Here is an 11,080-nt window from a genome sequence, read left to right as displayed (position 1 = left end):
CCAACACTTCGGCCTCTGAGACTGCATTGTCCTTGCCCCTGCATTTTCTCTAGGGTGACATGGGAGGCATTGCGCAACCCCACCAAAGGCTCCCTCTCCATCTCTCCCTCCCCCTCGCCGCCGCCGGCCAGCGCCGCCGGGCAAAACCCTCAACGGTAGGCGGCGGCGGGGCCTTCTTCCCTCCCTCGTGTGGGTTTCTTTTCCCTTCACCACGCCATGGCTTCCACCTCCATCTGATCACCTAGATGCAGTGTATACATGGATTCAGTCCATGGTGGACCAGATTCAGCCGTCCCCGTGGTGATTCTCCTCGCCCCAGTGAGTCTCGGTTCCGGCTACTCACTCCGAGGAGCGCTGGTCTCTATTGTAGGCTGGCCCCTTTGGGTCATGGAGGTGGGCGCATGGACCGTCCTCGACATGGCTAGGCGGGTTGTGTCACCACCCTTGTGTATGTTGGTGGTCTACTACGGTTGGGCCGTTCCCGACCAGATATGGTAGTAGTAGCTCACGCGACTCTCGATCTGGTGGGACTTCATGCTACGACGGATGCAGGTTGAGTGGCCCGGGCTCCATCTGATGTTGTGCTACGACGATCGTTGTTGGTGTGGCTATTACGCCTAGGTTCGAACGCGTTGCTGCTTGCTAGGCCCCACCGATGACCTCAATATGAATCGCGTTGGCCACTGAAAGGTCTACGTGAGGTATACCTGGCCAAACCTCGGGCCGGGCCGGGCTTCGGGCCGGGCCTAGCCAAGCCTGACGCAAAAAACCCAGGCCCGGGCCCGGCCCAGCCCAACCATCGGGCCTGTTTTCTGGGCCCGAGCCCGGCCCGAACACGTAAAAGCCCATTGGGCTCCGGGCCGGCCCAGCCCGACCTTCAGCAAAATGCAAAAACAACGGGCCCGGGCCCTGCCCAGCCCGGCCTTCGGGCTCAAAATCTAGGCCCGAGCCCGGCCCAGGGGTAGCGTCGGGCCGGGGCGGGTCGGGCTTTTTCAGGCCGGGTCGGGCCGGGCCGGGCTTCCCATGGCCAGGACTAGCGTGAGGGTTCCCTCCTCTAGATCCAATGGTTGACTTCAATGATGAGATGCGAATTATGACGATGGCTTGGCGCAAGGGGATGGTTGTGGAGCGGTGGCGGTTTCTCATCGCATGTAGCTGCTGGGATGATGGAGAAATGTTGGCGCCAAGACATGAGTGACATTGAGAGTGGTGCTATCAAGCACCAGGTCTCGAGCTCCGGGGTGAAAGCCTAAGTTACCCAAGTTGGTTATGCCTGAGCCTGACAATGCCGATGTTTCTACTTCGTTACTGGGCCATTGTTTGAAAATGCTCGGACTGGTTTTTCAGGGTGAAAACCTAGATTCTGATCTTGAACGGTTGGATCCGATGACAGTGGCAAGTGAGCGTTGCTACCTTCCTGGAGACGTTGTTGTTGAAGAACCTCGTCGTCCATGTGATGTCATGCGATGTTGGTGCGGATATGGTCATTGATGTAGTTTTTCGATATCGCTTTGGCTTTTTTTGTTTTTCTTGCATGTGCATAGTTTTGATCTTATATGACCTTGCTATTTGATGGTGTGTTATTAGTGTGCGTGTGTTGGTGTTGGCTGTGTGCATCCTATCTACGCAGAGACCGGGTGTGCTCTTTATGTTTGTATTCTCTTGATGCTTCATTTTAAGCCAATAAAATTCACCCTTTGTCAGAAAAAAGAGTCCAACACTTCCAAATCCCTTTATCATATGACACTCTTATCGAGCCCTCCAATTGTTGTTGGTCTACTGGCTGGGAGAAATAACCAATGGTTCAGCCAGGACCGACTTCTATTTTTCTGATTACAATTTAATAATCTGAGATTGGATTTGCCCCAATCTGTTAGGAAATCATTTCACGCCTACACGCCGGCCGAACCTTTCGGCCGGTCGTGCACGCACTCGCTTTAACTGTTGCTGCTAGTAGGCCCACCCCATCACTTTTTCCCTACCTTATCCTCTGGCACCTTCTCCACAACCCGTCATTTGCTCTTCTTCATCCTGGATCTCAGTTTTTCTCCTCAACAAATTGCCAGCAATGGCATGGCTGCCCGTCTCCCCCGGCCACCCATCGCCGGCAGGCGAGGTCGTCAACGTCGAGTCAGCTGAGGCTGTGTGCTGCAACCTGCCACGACAGACAGCCACTAGCCTGGGGCGACGGCCTGGCCATGAACAACCACACCTCGTGTCCTCTCGCATTTGCGCTGCAAGCTCCGACGAGGCCATGCTACGAGCGGCGACCAGTCATCGATAACTGGCATAACAGCGAGGCGTGCTGCAACCTGCGCCAGCCAAAGCTGGAACCGCCATCTCAACATGCTGCAACCGGGCAACACACAGCTGCGACGGGGGCGGGCGGCGACGGGCAACGCTGGGATTGCATGCTGCTACAACCGACTAATTGAGATGATACAAGCAACATGCGTCGATGGGGGCACGCAAAGATGTTGCGACCGGCGCTGGTAGATGCTACTACCGGTGTCGTCGGGAGCATCGACGGTCCGCGGCGGTGCTCCAAATTTTTCTTTGCTAGAAAGCCGACGAGGTGGCTTCTTTTACTGGAACCAACCCAGATTTTTGCTACTACCTTCTTCTAATTTTACTGGAACCGGCTAGAAATTTGCTACCGCCGTAATTTAATTTTTGCTACCACCGTCTTCTACTTTTGCTGGAACCAGTTTTTGATTTTTGTTTTCTGCTGGAAACAGTTTGATTTTGCTGCAACCAACCAGGGGGTTTGCTTCAACCGACGAGAAGGTGCTGTGGTGGCGACGGTGTTGATATTTTTTGCTTCAATCGTGTTTTTTGCTGGAAACAACAATTGATTTTGCTGGAATCGGCCGAAGTATAGATTTCTGCTGCAACTGTCCAACATGGCGAGCGGCCACGGTGTGTTGTGCCGCGGTGAGCCGGCAAGCAGCGGGGTGGGTCACCCTATGTGGAGAATACGGTGGATCTCAAGTGAGGAAGAAGAGGACAAGCATGGGATAGATTGCTAAATTGTGCGGTCCTAGCGGCCCTAATCGTGTGGCCGCGCGGCGTTCGGCCGAATCATTGGGCCGAGCATTGGCCTAAGGAACCCATATAGCATTTCTTAACTTCAATGCATACCCTTAGTCCATGATTCCAATTTCTTTATATGTTTATTATTTACTTATTTGATATTGTCTCAGTTTTCAATAGGGCTATTATGTGCAATAAAAGAATTTCATATTTCAAAAACATACTAATGCCAACTGAATATAGTAGGGCAGCGGCACCATAGAAATTAATTTCAAGCCAAGATACAAAGTCTAGATTTCGATGACAAGTCAGTCCCATAGATGTTATTTAACCATGCGATCATTTCCACAGGAGCCATTGCAGGTCTGTAACTGTAAAATTGGCTCATCCGGGTTGTCAAAATCAGGATATCAATAGAGGGAAAACCCATGATGTTTGCTCCAAAAGGCATCATGGAAAAAATATTATATAGAAATAAGGCACAATATACAAACTATATGTGTTTGAAATAAAATGCTTGCAAGAACAGATATGCATCTCTTACTCGCAAAAAAAACAGATAAGCATCTCACTATCAAGGCCAATGGAATGTGAGACTACATTCTGACAAGAGAAATCACCAGGGAAATCACAATGACATTTGGTTAATAGAAATATAAGCATGCAAAGTTTCGGATGTCCTCCCATCGTGCGGCAAACAGCATTTGGTTAATAGAAATATCAGCATTATCACCATCACTGCTACATCCCTGCAACTACCACTGGCAAGCCGAGCTCTGGCAAACAGCAGCACGATGGGGCAGGGAAACAAGATTTTATATAGTGAAAGTGTTCAAATAGTGAAAGTGTTCAACTCACAAAGAATATTCGAAGTAAGATTGAAACATAAGCAAATATAATTATGGTTAGAACATTTCTACATTTTTCATAATATGAATCAGAAGGTCCTAAAACAGAAACATGATATTGCAGTTGAAATTACAAGGCTCTGACATCCAAGGAAGGAATTAGCAGCATTAGCTCTCAGCCTGGCAGGGTGAAAGCTAGGCAACTGCGAATGATTTGAGAAACAAGCCTTAAATTTAAGATCATTGCCATATTATTTCTCCTGTTACATATAATTTTGATCTACATGTTACTTTGGAGAAACATCACTATCTCATCTGGAAGATTAACTCCCACTCGATTCGAGTGATTGTTGTACCCAGACAATCTGAGTGCAAGCTCAACGACTGAGCTTTTCTCCCTTAGTTTGTAGGCTAAGAAACTCATCGGAGGTCTCATATCTCTTGACGCGGGCATGAGCCTAAAATCCCAATTTCAGCCCTTGGAACATCTCATATGTTCTGTGATGTTTCAAAAAAACGTCTTCGGCGCCACAATTCTAAATTGTTTAACATTACTGAACTATCATGTAGTCATCAAAATGTGTATGTCAGATGTTCGCAACATGCATAGACGACGTTCGAGGTTCAGCACATCGAGCGGTGCATTAAGGTCATAAGCCTTCTGCGCAGCAATGAGGATCCTTAGTTTACGGACCCAGTCCGCATAATTGCTACTATCAACTTTCAACTATATTTTCTCTAGGAACATATCTAAACAGTAGAACTAAAACGCGAGCTTACGACATAATATGTAAAGACCTTTTTGACTATGTTCATGATAATTAAGTTCATCTAATCACATTATTGATGAACTCCCACTCAGATAGACATCCCTCTAGTCATCTAAGTGATACATGATCCGAGTCAACTAGGCCGTGTCTGATCATCACGTGAGACGGACTAGTCATCATCGGTGAACATCTTCATGTTGATCGTATCTACTATACGACTCATGCTCGACCTTTCGGTCTCTTGTGTTCCGAGTCCATGTCTGTACATGCTAGGCTCGTCAAGTCAACCTAAGTGTTTCGCGTGTGTAAATCTGGCTTACACCCGTTGTATGCGAACGTTAGAATCTATCACACCCGATCATCACGTGGTGCTTCGAAACAACGAGCCTTCGCAACGGTGCATAGTTAGGGGGAACACTTGCTTGAAATTTTAGTGAGGGGTCATCTTAGTTATTCTACCGTCGTTCTAAGCAAATAAGATGCAAAAACATGATAAACATCACATGCAATCAAATAGTGACATGATATGGCCAATATCATTTTGTTCCTTTTGATCTCCATCTTCGGGGCGCCATGATCATCATCGTCACCGACATGACACCATGATCTCCATCATCGTGTCTCCATGAAGTTGTCTCGCCAACTATTACTTCTACTACTATGGCTAACGTTTAGCAATGAAGTAAAGTAATTACATGGCATTATTCAGTGACACGCAGGTCATACAATAAATAAAGACAACTCCTATGGCTCCTGCCGGTTGTCATACTCATCGATATGCAAGTCGTGATTCCTATTACAAGAATATGATCAATCTTATACATCACATATATTTCATTCATCACATCCTTCTTGGCCATATCACATCACACGGCATATGCTGCAAAAACAAGTTAGACGTCCTCTAATTGTTGTTGCAAGTTTTTACGTGGCTGCTATAGGTTTCTAGCAAGAACGTTTATTACCTACGCCAAAACCACAACGTGATATGCCAATTGCTATTTACCCTTCATAAGGACCCTTTTCATCGAATCCGATTCGACTAAAGTGGGAGAGACTGGCACCCGCTAGCCACCTTATGCAACAAGTGCATGTCAGTCGGTGGAACCTGTCTCACGTAAGTGTACGTGTAAGGTCAGTCTGGGCCGCTTCATCCCACAATACCATCAAAACAAGATAGGACTAGTAACGATAAGCATATTGAACAAAATCAACGCCCACAACAACTTGTGTTCTACTCGTGCATAGAATCTACGCAATAGACCTAGCTCATGATGCCACTGTTGGGGAATGTAGCAAAAATTCAAAATTTTCTACGCATCACCAAAATCAATCTATGGATATTCTAGAAACAAGAGAGGGAGAGGATGAGTGCATCTTCATACCCTTGAAGATCATGATGCGGAAGCGTTACAAGAACGCGGATGAGGGAGTCGTACTCGCGGCGATTCAAATCGCGGAAGATCCGATCTAACGCCGAACGGACGGCGCCTCCGCGTTCAACACACGTACAGCCCAGGGACGTCTCCTCCTTCTTGATCCAGCAAGGGAAGAGGAGAAGTTGAGGGAGAGCTCCGGCAGCACGACGGCGTGGTGGTGGAGCTTGCAGTTCTCCGGCAAGGCTTCGCCAAGCACTACTGAGGAGGAGGAGGTGTTGGGGAGGGAGAGGGCTGCGCCAGGGGAAGGGGTGAAGCTCCCATGCGCCTCCCCACTATATATAGGGGTGGAGGGGGCTGGTTTCTTGCCCTCCAAGTCCATTGGGGCGTTGGAAAAGGTGGGAGGAAAGAAATCCCATCATTTCCTTCCCCACCGATTGTTATCCCCCCCTTTTAGGGATCTTGATCTTATCCCTTCGGGATATGATCTTATTCCTTATAAGGGGGGATCTTGGTGCGCCTTGAACAGGGGTGCGGGGCCTTGCCCCCACTACCCACGTTCATGTGGGTCCCCCCATGCAGGTGGGCCCCACTCCAGAACCTTCTAGAACCTTCCCGGTACAATACCGAAAAATCCCGAACATTTTTCGGTGGCCAAAATAGGACTTCCCATATATAAATCTTTACCTCCGAACCATTCCGGAACTCCTCGTGACGTTCGGGATCTCATTTGGGACTCCAAACAACATTCGGTAACTGCACACTAATTCCCATAACAACTCTAGCATCACCGAACCTTAAGTGTGTAGACCCTACGGGTTCGGGAATCATGCAGACATGACCGAGATAGCTCTCTGGCCAATAACCAACAGCGGGATCTGGATACCCATGTTGGCTCCCACATGTTCCACGATGATCTCATCAGATGAACCACGATGTCAAGGATTCAGGCAATCCCGTATACAATTCCCTTTGTCAATCGGTATGTTACTTGCCCGAGATTCGATCGCCGGTATCCCAATACCTCGTTCAATCTCGTTACCGGCAAGTAACTTTACTCGTTCCGTAATGCATGATCCCGTGACTAACTACCATTGAGATCATTATGATGATGCATTACCGAGTGGGCCCAGAGATACCTCTCTGTCACGCGGAGTGACAAATCCCAGTCTCAATTCGTGCCAACCCAACAGACACTTTCGGAGATACCCGTAGTGCACCTTTATAGCCACCTAGTTACGTTGTGACGTTTGGCACACCCAAAGCATTCCTACGGTATCTGGGAGTTGCACAATCTCATGGTCCAAGGAAATGATACTTGACATTAGAAAAGCTCTTAGCAAACGAACTACATGATCTTGTGCTATGCTTATGATTGGGTCTTGTCCATCACATCATTCTCCTAATGATGTGATCCCGTTATCAATGACATCTAATGTCCATGGTCAGGAAACCATAACCATCTATTGATCAACGAGCTAGTCAACTAGAGGCTCACTAGGGACATGTTGTGGTCTATGTATTCACACATGTATTAGGTTTCCAGTTAATACAATTATAGCATGAACAATAGACAATAATCATGAACAAGGAAATACAATAATAACCATTTTATTATTGCCTCTAGGGCATATTTCCAACACCATCATTATCGCCCTGCCATATACCACCAGCGCTTATCCGCTACTAATCTGAGTCCATATACCACCACCAATCCGAGTCCATATACCACCACAACCCGAGTCCATATACCACCACCAATCCGAGTTCATATACCACCACCAATCTGAGTCCACATATACCACCATCATATACCATCACCAGTCCGAGTTCCACCAGATTCATCTCCGCCACCTGTCCTACTCCGAGTCCAGTATTTGTTCCGTTATCTTTGAGTTCCAGAGCACGCGATACTACGAATCGTCAACAAGTCGGATTCCCCAACTTCCGTGCTACCCATACAAGAAAAATAGTTCCAGTTTAAAAAAAACTAAGTCTAGAAAATTCTGGCTAGGCAGTTTTTAGGCCATTTGTAGACTTTTTCGAAAAAAAATTGTTGCGGAGCAAAAAAAGAGGAAAAAAAGTGCAAAAAAAAGTGAAAAAAAGAGGAAAAAATTCAGAGTGTGCTCCTCCCTTGATTACGTGCCGCGCCGTGATTTTGTTAGTGTTCTAGGCTCGCGTCTGTAGCACGGTCTAGCCTAGGACCAGCACAGTACCGTCGTTGAGCATTTATTCAACATTGCATCTCTGAATTGATTATTGCTGACCCTTTTTGCTACCATATTATAAGCCTTCCTAGCTCCACATACATCTACGTCGTGCGTTTGACTCTCCCTGGTAATCGCTCTATCCAAGCTTTGAGAGTTTTGACTACAACGGTTGCCGATCACCACCTGGTGCAGGGTAAGAACTGGTAAGAATTTGAGATTCGCTTGACGGATTTGTGACACCCCACCACCACCATATTCCAGTAGTCTGTAGGATCATATTCTTGTCTGTTTCTATTGCTGCTAACTATGGCAGGAACACAAGCCGACGAGATTGACTGGGAGAACATGACGAACAAGGAGCTTCATGATAAGTTTCATCAAATGTTGGGTCAACAGGTGGAAGACGTGATGGCCAGCTTTGGAAAGGCAATGGAAAAGATGGATGACATTGAGAAGTCAATTGACACCAAGTTGGATGCTAAGTTTGATGAATTACTCAAACATCTCCCACAACCAGCTCTACGCCGCGATACAGTAGGGCGAGCACATCGTGTTCCTATTGAGCCAGGACAAAATTCTGGTGCCGCTGCTACTGCTGTTGGTGCTTCTGTAGCTCCTGCTGTTACTGCCGAGGTGGAGGACTATTACGAGGATGAGGTTGATCAAAATCAGAACTACGTGCAGCCACCAGCACCACCACCAGCAGGTCGACCTCAGGTATATATTCGCAATGGTAGGCCTGCACCACCACCTCAGGTACAAGATAATGACCATATTCCTAAACTAAAATTGAATATTCCACCATTTGAGGGTAGATATGTTCCTGATATATATCTTACTTAGGAGTTAGAAACTGAACAACGTTTTACATGTTTACAATATCCCGAGGAGAGACGGGTTGCTGCTGTTGTTTGTGCTTTCACTAGTTTTGCATGTGTATGGTGGTCTGAACATTGTAGATTATATCCTATTCCAACTACTTGGGATGCTTTGAAAACTGCTATGCGTACTCGTTGGGTTCCACCATATTATCAACGTGAATTTCTTCAAAAATTGCAGCGTTTAAGACAAGGGAAAAATTCTGTAGAAGAATATTAGCAGTAATTACAAACTGGCATGATTAGATGTGGTATTGTTGAGGAGAATGAAGCTATGCTTGCACGTTTTATGGGTGGATTAAATAGAGAGATTCAGACCATTCTAGAGTATAAGGAGTATACTAATATCACTCATTTATTCCATCTTGCTTGTAAAGCTGGACGTGAAGTGCAGGATCGACAAGCATTGGCGCGAACTAACTTTTCTGCAGGTCGACCGTCATCATGGACACCGCATGCATCTTCTACTTCCATTGCACCAGCACCTCCATCAGGTGCCACCTACAGCCGTGATACAAGAAAGCAGGCACAACCACCACTATCTGCCAAGAGCGCACCTGCCGGGCCTGCACAGAGCTCTTCTTCTTCCATGGCATCAACAGGGCACACAAGTGATATTATTTGTCGTCGTTGTAAGGGAAGAGGTGATTATGCGAGAGAATGCAAATCTCAGCGTGTGATGATTGCTACTGAGGATGGTGGGTATGAGTCCGCTAGTGACTATGATGAGGAGACTTTGGCGCTTATTACAAGTGAAGAACACGGTGGAGCTGATTCTGATCATGAGATGCAATACATGGCTCCTAAAGATGCTGACATGTATGAATGTTTAGTTGCTCAATGTGTTTTGAGTGTGCAGGTCACACAAGCTGAGCAAAATCAGAGGCACAATTTGTTCCATACAAAGGGAGTTGTGAAGGAGCGTTCTGTGCGCATCATCATAGACGGAGGGAGCTGCACCAACTTGTCTAGCATGGAGATGGTGGAGAAGCTATCTCTCACCACAAGACCACATCCACATCCTTACTACATCCAATGGTTCAACAACAGCGGCAAGGTTAAGGTAACACGTACTGTTCTTGTGCATTTTAGCATCTCTACATATCCTGATTATGTTGATTGTGATGTGGTACCTATGCAAGCATGTTCCTTGTTACTTGGTCGACCATGGCAATTTGATAAAAATTCTGTACACCATGGTAGAAACAATCATTATACTCTGGTTCATAAGGATAAAAATATTACTTTGCTTCCTATGACTCCTGATTCCATTTTGAAAGATGATATTAATAGAGCTAATAAAGCAAAACAGGAGACAAATAAGAGTGAAAATCAGATTGTGGCAAAAGAATTTGAGCAACAAACAAAGCCTAATAGTAAACCATCTAGTGTTGTTTCTGAAATTAAATTGAAAAGTGCATGTTTACTTGCCACTAAATCTGATATTGATGAGCTAGATTTCAGCAAATCTGTTTGCTATGCTTTTGTGTGCAAAGAGGCATTATTTTCATTTGAGGACGTGCCTTCCTCTTTGCCTCCTGCTGTCACTAACATTTTGCAAGAGTTCGCTGACGTCTTTCCACAAGACGTGCCACCGGGATTACCTCCCATTCGAGGGATTGAGCATCAGGTTGACTTAATTCCCGGTGCATCATTACCCAACCGTGCACCATACCGTACCAATCCAGAGGAGACGAAGGAGATTATGTGTCAAGTACAGGAGCTACTCGACAAAGGTTATATACGCAAATCCCTTAGTCCTTGTGTTGTTCCTATTATTCTAGTGCCGAAAAAGGATGGTACATCACGTATGTGTGTTGATTGTAGAGGCATTAATAATATTACTATTCATTATCGTCATCCTATTCCTAGGCTAGATGATATGCTTGATTTATTGAGTGGCTCTACAATATTCTCCAAAGTTGATTTGCATAGTGGATACCATCAAATTTGTATGAAATTGGG

General features: G+C 46.2%; 2 pseudogenes; both read right to left on the bottom strand.

Annotated features, from left to right (window-relative positions):
• Positions 1-3,335: 3,335 nt before the first annotated feature.
• LOC123140277 (uncharacterized) lies at positions 3,336-3,431 on the bottom strand (annotated as a pseudogene).
• A 585-nt stretch (positions 3,432-4,016) lies between these two features.
• LOC123140255 (uncharacterized) lies at positions 4,017-4,130 on the bottom strand (annotated as a pseudogene).
• Between the last annotated feature and the right edge of the window lie 6,950 nt (positions 4,131-11,080).

The sequence above is a fragment of the Triticum aestivum genome, chromosome 6B, assembly GCF_018294505.1.
Source record: "Triticum aestivum cultivar Chinese Spring chromosome 6B, IWGSC CS RefSeq v2.1, whole genome shotgun sequence".
Classification (NCBI taxonomy): Eukaryota; Viridiplantae; Streptophyta; class Magnoliopsida; order Poales; family Poaceae; genus Triticum; species Triticum aestivum.
The sequence above is the reverse complement of the archived record's forward strand: the minus strand, read 5'-3'. Positions and strand labels throughout refer to the sequence as shown.